The sequence below is a fragment of the Podarcis filfolensis genome (assembly GCF_964270895.1).
Source record: "Podarcis filfolensis genome assembly, chromosome: 5".
Taxonomy (NCBI): domain Eukaryota; kingdom Metazoa; phylum Chordata; class Lepidosauria; order Squamata; family Lacertidae; genus Podarcis; species Podarcis filfolensis.
In genome coordinates, this window is record NC_139608.1 from 37,080,656 (window position 1) to 37,089,963 (window position 9,308).

A 9,308-nucleotide genomic window follows, 5' to 3' on the forward strand; every position below is an offset into this window, starting at 1 on the left:
AAATTGGATGAGCCTTTTAATCTTTTTGGAACTCCATTCTCTGGCATGACACACAAGCACGCAGAGAGAGAGAGAGAGAGAGAGAGAGAGAGAGAGAGAGAGAGAGAGAGAGAGAGAAGATATCTGGAAAATGACAAAAATTGGAATTCATTAAGAAATTTGACTTTGGCTTGTATCCAACTAAGTCATACTAAGAGTAAACACCTAAAAATAGGACAGCTAACATCATTGAAAAGTTAAAACCAATTGCAGCATATTGAGATATCACCTTAAAGGCCAGAGGCCTAACTAAATGAAAATGTTTTTGCCTGTGAATAGGCATGATGCTGATACATTTAGGCCAACATCTGTCAGGGGAGCAGTGAATTTTGAATTCTGCCCTGTGGGGATTCATTTCAGCACCAAAAAAAGGGAGCATTGGCTTTCAGGGAAATGCTATGCACCTGAGGGTAGTCTCTTGGGGGGGGGGGGAGTTCTCGCCTAGGTTCTTAAATAGTTCCAAGGAAATAAATAATGATTAAAGGTGGAAAATACTAGTTTGCATTGATGTAACCATGGAATTAGCTGCTGTTCAGTAAGAGCATCAAAGATGCACATGTGTTCAGGTGTATTAAAAAAAATGAAAGCATCAGTGGCTCAGCAGAGATGAAAGATTATAAACATACTCCTCCTCTGCTTAGTGATCTGTGCCTTTTTGTTCTGAAAGATGTTTTTTTCCTGCCCAACTGAATGCTCAGCATCTTGTTAGCTTACATCCACTTGCAAATAAATAAGACATGGTGGTATTGCTTAACCGGTGATTATACATCTGTTTGTGATAAATGTGGCTCAGGCCTTCAACAGATATATGATCTAAACCTTCAAAGTACATTCTTCTGTTGCCCGGGGGTTGTGGCATGAATGAATCTGAGCCCCATTTCTCTTCTGATGCTGATCCTCTCCCAAGCAAAGGGAAGGAGTATTGAATTATCTCAAGAAACCAGAACTAAAATTAACCGTAGTTCAATTAATTCAACAAATTCAAACATGTATCGGTTTATAAAACGACTACTCCAATTGCACATTTTCACTTTCTTTCAGAACTTGGAAATTACACTCAAACCAAGTTAAGATTGGGCAACTCTAATTCAAAGCTTTACCACAGAACAGGCTTAAATACAGACGACTCCCCACTTTAGTGGGGGTTACATTCCGGGGGCCCACGGACATAAGGGAAAAGTGTGTAACTGGGGAGCACCCTATTAAAAGCCTTTAAACCCCTCTCTACCCCGCTCTCTGCAATCCAGTCCAAAACCACTATACACACGCACAGACACCACAACTAAAATGGAAGCTCTGGAGCCAGTAGGAGGGTGGAGGTTGTACAGGAAAGTAGCTGCTGCTGCCTTGCTACCCCGCATGTCAGCTGTTAGGTTGGAAGCTGAGCAGCCTAAACAAAGCTCTGCTGCACCTCCCATCTCTTCTGACGTCCTCTTTGGGATCCAGGGTTGGATCTCCTTATGAGCCACAATGACTTTTAGCTCTCTCCTGCAATTTCTAGGTTGAAATGATTTGTTTAACAATTTCCCAGTGCTGCGTGTATATGTAATCATGTGTGAGGCAGTCACATTTAAGTAGGGGGATGCCTGTATTAGTTAACATTAAAGAGCCAGCATTGCGTAGGGCTGGAGCCAGTCATGGGTGAGGTCAGAGTCAGAGTGAGCAGGACCACTTTTTAAATTTTTCTTTCTCTTTATCCCCCCCTTCTGTCTCTCTCTCTCACAGTTTTCTATGCCCCTTCTTTCTCATTCTTCAACTCCTTCCTGCACAGCATGGAAATGCAGCAAGGCAGATCACTCCATTCATGTTCCAGCAGCTTACTCAGCTTCTGCACTGGGCAGAAGAAAGAGCCTTCTCTTCCTCTTTCCCTAACATAGAAACAGAGGGGAAGACCACTCTCTTCCTGCTCTGATCAGTTTCATTGGCTTATATGCTGGCACCACATCCACACATCCCAAGCAAACTCTTATCGCTAGGGACACTGGTGATCTCTTGGATGTGGCAGATGATACTCAGCCTAAATCTGATTTTGGGTGCTTCTTCAAGAGCAAAAAATAAATAAAAAATGGCTTGTGCTCTCATTTATTTATTTACTAAAGTTGTATCCCACTTTTCCTCCAAGGAGCACATGGTTCTCCCTTTCTGCCATTTTATCCTTGCATCAAGGAAGGCTACTTCTGAGGTAGGCTAGAATGAGAGATAGTGCCTGGCCACTGTGGAATGAGTTTCATAACTGAGTGGCAGTTCAAGGGTGAGATCACTTTAGGTCAGTTACTCATCTTAACCCTGGAAAATCTAAGTGTTAAGAGCAAACAAAACCAGACAAGCCAGTAAAATGTCAGCTCATGGTAACCATATTTATATAATTCCAAGGCAAGGGTAGTTGATGAAAGGTCTGTAGACCATATCTGGTCTAAGGCTTATTCTCCGCTTTGTCCCTGTAGTACTGCACTGCCACCATATGGTAATTCAGCCTTGGACTCACTGTAATGAAGGAAAGGGCTGGAAGAAAGCCTTTATGACAGAAAACAAAATATGATATAGAGCTCTCCTGTTCTAAGCAAAAACACATTGCCAGGTATTTCATAGCATTCGGCTGTGCTGAAAAGTGATTTGCTCCTTTGTTGTTGAGTACCTCTGTTTACAAGGATAGACAAATGTTTTGTGCTGCTACAATAATTTAGCATAGCATTGCTTGGAATGGTATTGATGGACCCCATTGGGCTTTGTCTATAACCATTTTGCTCATAAATTTGGGGATGGTCAGTTGGTTGAGCCTGGTTTTGCCTTTAAAAAATAAAGCAAGTGGGGAAACCAGGATCGGAGACCATCTCTATTGTTCGAAGATAACCTTTCCACTTTCTGCTAACAATTTTCTGTTTTACTCAGCTGGTTTTGTAAGGAGCTAAATTATCAGGCAGGCTGCTGCAGAGTTTGCCTTTGCTGCAAGAGAAGCTCTTTTCTGCCCTCTACTGTTCATTCCAAAGTTTGAGTGTCCTCGCCATTCAAAATGCTTAGATGCAGCAGGTAACATTTTTCAAAAAACGAATTTCACTCTTTTCAATAAATACAGCAAGGAGAAATCAGTTAGGGGAAAACAGTTTAAAATGACAATGCCTGCATGTGACTTACAGTAAATCACCATTGTTCAATGAGAAACAAAACCAAGTTTATTACTGAAGGCACAAAGCTCCTGAAAATCCAAACTTTCAGTGAGGTGTGTATGCCTGTGATGTGCTAAGGCTGAGATAAAGTTAACTGTCTCACTTTTTGCATGCTTTCAGGTGTGTCATAATGCATCTTCTTTATCAGATATTTTTGCCACTCATTGGGAACATAATCAGCTTGTTCAGAAGCTGTTTTTCAAAGCATAGTTTTCCTTCTTTCAATTTGCCCTTGCCGTATTCAGCCTCAGTTTGCCTGCAGTGTTGTTAATCTGATTGGCTAGGCCAATGTGACTTTCTTAGTGACATCATCATGGTCCCTTCTGATGCAATTACTTCATGGATGCCTGTGGTCAAAATCACATGGGTCATCATCACAGCCAGTGGCACTAATGCCTGTGGCAAGTATGGTATGGGTGAGAGCAAAGGAGGAGGAAAATGACTTCAGCATGAAGCAATAGCCAAAAGGAACAAATTGACACTGAGCAGAACTGAAGCAGCACAAATGTTCACTGCGGTGGGGTATCTTTGGACAATGTATTTGCTGCAATGGCTGTCAAACTGGAATAATTAAATATTCAATTCAATCGTATATTTGAACTATTAAAAATATGCAACAGGAACTGAAATGGAAGGAAAAATTAAGTAGTATGATACACCCGGAAGAAGTATGAATTCTGCTTTCTGCCATCTTTTTTATCTTTTATTTTTTGTCTGGAAGTACCGTTATAACAAAAAGCTAATTATAGTGCCCTATTTATTAGAGGGCATTACTAAACAACCTAGTCCCTGATATCTGTATTGAAAGCACTTGGGTCTGAAATGAATTGTGTGCCTAATCATGGCCAAAGCTAATTTTAGGCACCAATGTTTTACATCACTGCATCACAAACATCCACATTCAGTGATGGCAAGAGGCCAAGTTATAGAGAAGAAGGGTAAACTGCCTGAAGAACCCCCATGGTCTTGTTTTACTGCCAAACCAAGCAGCCTCTTTCAAATGAAAATTGAAGGCAGGTATTCAAAAGAGCAGAGATTGTTCTTTTAAATAAAACAGCTATAAAACATATGTATAGTGACAGGCATGTGCAGCCATAAACTTCGAAAATGTAGTAAAGGCAATCCCAGAGGAATAAAGAATAAAATATTACATCATTCCAGCTTGGCTTCCTCTGATCAAGAACATTACTAAAAACACCCTCAAGCCACATATCAGTTCTGTAATGGATTTCATTCCCCCCTTCCATTAAAATAGCTTAAATTATTTTTAATTAAAAACACTAATTGTTATTTCACACTTAACCATGAACGGCAGACATGAAAGTACATGATTTGTCAAAAAGCAGCCTTACAGGTAATTTGCACACTAGTAAGCAAAGTAGAAAATGATTCTAATGGCTGTACCAGAAAAGAAGGAAGGAAGGAAGGAAGGAAGGAAGGAAGGAAGGAAGGAAGGAGAAATGCATAAAAGAAGAAATAGCAAGCACAAACTTTTAATGCATTAACTACTGCAATGAACTAAAGTTGAAAGTTCACAATTTTGAACAGGCATGAGAAAATGTGTGCAGGGAAGTCACTTACGAAGTAATAGCAGCCAGCACTGTGCAGGATCCAATCAGATACCATGTAACAGAGGGAGGATCAGATCCTTTGTGGTGCCATGAACCCCTGACATTTTAAAAGGGTTTTAAAGGGTTTTGAAAATCCTTAACCCCACCCACTTGAATTGTTACAGAGACAGGTGAATTACTGTGATTCAAGGGTTATGGTGGACTAGGTGTGGGTGTGTTGCTGTACAGGCCTACTTATCAGTCACCTTCCTTCTAGCTCTTCTTGAATGGAGAAGATATCCCACAAGGCAGCAGAGGTTTAGGATAAGAGTCTTCCTTCTCCTAGATGGGCTACCTGCCCAGGTTGATAAACCCCATCTGCCCCCCACTTCCCGCTACAGACCATGCAGAAACCGCTTTCTTGACTGTTGGACCAACTATTGGTCTTGTCTGCTCAATCTGCCAGGGCCTGTTTTCATAGGCAGAGGAAGTTCCAATTGGCTACCCTCACCTGGCCTAGCCAGCCAATCAAAACTGTTTATCGGGGTGTGGCTGCTGTCACATGCTGACAGCTTCTAGGAGCCACCTCCTAGGGGCTGAGGTCCCTTCAGGGGCCACAATAAAATATTTGAGCCCCCCCCCCCCAAGTTGATGGGCATTGCCATTCAAACAGTGTGTGTGTGTGTGTGTGTGTGTGTGTGCCGTATGATGTGATCAGTTATGTGGCGCAGGGCTTACCTGCCCTGCTCCCATATTTTATTCAAGTTGGTACCCCTGGCCACAGGTGGGAACTGAATGCAGGGTGAGGACCAAAGGTGGAAAACTACCCTAGAAGGAGCACAATATGTTCCCCACCAGAGGCTGTACCCCTCCCCATATACCGGTACCCCGATCTCTCTGTGTGTATTGTGTGTGTGTGTGAGAATGATTATATACACACATACATACACACACACACACAGAGAGAGAGAGAGAGAGAGAGAGAGAGAGAGCGCTGAAGACTTAAAGTAAATTAGTCTAGCACAAGTGACCTTTGGTATGATGGATATATCATGCTGGTTTATGGTTTTACTCAGATCACAGTTCTCTATAGATTTTGAAACACCGTAACAGTTGTATTATCCATATTTAACTACTTCCAGAAATTATTCCCAAAGAAAAGAAAGGCAATATTACTTGAACATTTTGCAAAAATTGTCAAATTTATTATTTAATATATTTGTGAATTATTAGTCCCCACTCAGTAAAAAGGGCAAATCATGGAGAAAAAGGCCCTGAATAATTTATCCCAGAAGGTTGCAAGATTCATCTAATAAATTATTTCATACCTATATATCTGTCATTTCTGGGTATATGAGAGTATAGTGATATGCATTAATTTTATTGCACTATCCCAGTACTGAAATAGAATGATTTAGATTTTTTGTTTAACCTGAAATGAATCTTTTGGAATCTTTTGGGCTACATCCAAGGAAAAATAAAAACACCGAGAAGACTCAATCAGGCTTGGAATGGTACATATTGTGTGGGTATAATTTATAATAATCACTGCAGAATTATTGCAACTCTTTTCTAGAACATCACTCCCTTTCTCAGCTTTCATATCCACCCATACAATAAATCAATCAGATAAATAGCCTTCACTCAGAAAATGGAATCATCTCAAAGCATTCAACTCACAGAAGGAGGATTGATTGAAAACATTTCTTCACAACTCCACCAAATAAAGGTTTTGGGATTCTGGTTGCACATTGTTCTCACTAAATCCTGATGGCTGGCGAATCGGGTTAGTGGGAAGAATCCATTTCATGTAATGGGATAACATCTGCAAGCCTTTGAAGAATAGTTACAAAACCATCGCATACAAAGATTGCTGCAGAATATTTTTTTCCAGATAACATGTATAGCAAAGAGAAACAAGAACAAGAACACAAGTTCAACCAAATAACCAAGTAGTGCAAATATTAATATTATTTTTATTAATTTTTTTATTTAAAAAATGAAGAAGAATTTAAAAGAATACCTTTATCTGTTGTTCCATGCCAAATACGGAATATGCATTCCAGCCCAGATTCTTGCCCAGTATATAAGGTTGCACCAAAGGGCTTGTCCAATGGGGTCAAGCTGCAGCAATAGCCGCCCAGAGGTGCTTAGTGGCAGAGGAGAGGTGGCATTGAGGTTAGGGCAATGTGGATGCTTCAGCAAAGTATGCCTGTTCTGTCCTGGACACATCATTGGCTCACCTCTCATGCTCTCAGTAAGCAGCAACGACACCGCAGCAGGGGGCTGTTGCCACAGTTCTAACCCCCACACCCCCAGCAGCTCCTGTATGGGTGAATATTCTCATGTGACTTAATACACCAGTGTTATTTCCTTATTTCTATATTGCTTAATTCCCAAGGTGACTTCTCAGTGGTTTACAAGTGCATAACACTGCATAACAAATACACTCAGTTTTTTAGTAAATAAGTTATTAAATTGCCTGCCTCCCCACACTCTAATTGTATTATTTAATTCAACCATATTTACTACTGCTCAGATTCTCACAATTCACTTATCCAGGGAAGGAGTTTGAGATTTTTCTCAAACATGTTGAATATATTGTCCCATGTTGGTTGGAACATGTTGTCATCTGTGCAGCTGTTAACAAGTGAATGATCATTTCTGATTCCTCTGGCAATGCCAAATATTTCATTTAACCAAACAAAATTAATAATAAATTTGTTGGGAACTTGCAACTTAAAATTTCAGGTTCCTTCCTCATACAGTGGTACCTCTGGTTATGAACTTAATTCGTTCCGGAGGTCCGTTCTTAACCTGAAACCATTCTTAACCTGAGGTACCACTTTAGCTGCGGAGCCTCCCGCTGCTGCCGGGGTACGATTTCTGTTCTCATCCTAAGGTAAAGTTCTTAACCCAAGGTACTACTTCCATGTTAGCGGAGTCTGTAACCCAAGGTGTTTGTAACCTGAGGTACCACTGTATTGGTCCAGCAGATCTTAATTTTGGGGCAAGAGCCAAATAAATGGTATATATCTGCTTATTATGCCCAAACATATACCTCATTTACTATTTGCCCTCCATGTGTATTAAATGTAACCTTGAGAGTATCAAATGCCAGCTGTTGTCAGAGCCATGGTAGAAATTTGTTTTATTTCCTATTTATTTTACAGATTGGTAAAAGTTGCATATATGCATTCTCTTAAAATGCAGATTTTGGTATTTTTTTCAATGCACTTCCTACACACACACACACACACACACATTTGTGTGCATTCTTTTGAAATATGAAACAAAACACGAAACCTCTTCTTAAAATTCCAAGAAAGGTGTGATCCAATTGGGAGTTGTGTTTTGATGTGCATATCATTCTGGGACCATTGGAATAGGATGGTTGGCTTTAAAATGCAGAATGCACAAATTTCTTCTCCATACCTAGAAAAAGGAGCAGCACCAAGAAAAATAAAAATGAAACACAAAGAGTGGTGAAATGGATTCCCCAATGCAGTTCATCTTATCACATTCTTCAGCAGCAAAAAAATAAAATAAAAACCATTCTACTCTACTCTCTGAGAAAACAAGTGACGATGACAGCAGAACACAATGGAATACTGTTGCCCCTGAAGAAGAAAATATGATGAAATTTGACGGGCGACTGTATTTTTCAATATATGTTTCAACTTCCTGTACCTTTTTGACACTTTGTCTCTTTTTTTTGTTTTCTTTCTGGTTTTCAAGTTGTTATTTCATTTATGAATCGCTTCCCACGAGGCACCCCAAAGCAATATACAATATAACAATGGGTATAAAACAGTTACATACATAAAAACAGTAAAAACGTTTGCCTGTGTAAAAGCAAATTACAACAGTTGCTCTGAGCCAGTTTTCTTCGAACCTCTTACATCAGGGCAGATTAGGCACAAGCCTATGGGCCCCACACCTTTTAGGGGCTCCGCAAGAATGGATTTGATCTGGAAAGAAAATTACAAAAATGTATTAGGAGATTATTTGTGAGGGGCCCCCAAGATTTTGACTGCCTAGGGGCCCCCACGGGGTCTAATCTGTCACTGGCCATCACAATGAAATCCAGTGCCCCCCTTTTTTGTCTGAGTAGGTTGAAATCAAACTACAGGGGCAAAATAAGTGTGCACAAGTCTTCCCAAGTGCCAGCAATCACCTGGTTGTTGTCAGTACCTGCAAGTGCCCACCACCAGTTGATTCTCGGGAAGCCCTATACAAGGATACAGTGGTACCTCGGTTGTCGAACGTAATCTATTCCAGAAGACCGTCCGACTTCCGAAACGTTCAACAACCGAGGCACAAAAGGCAGTTGGCAAAGTCAATGGAGAAAATGGAAAAACACACAGCAGAAGCTGTTCGACTTCTGAGGCACGTTCGAAAATGGAAGCATTTACTTCCGGGTTTTCGGCATTCGAAAACCGAAACATTCGGCTTCCAAGACACTTGGAAACCGAAATACCACTGTATTGGGAACTGTTAACTACAGGTTACAAACTCTGCAAGAATAATTTGCCATGCTGGCAAGACTTTGATG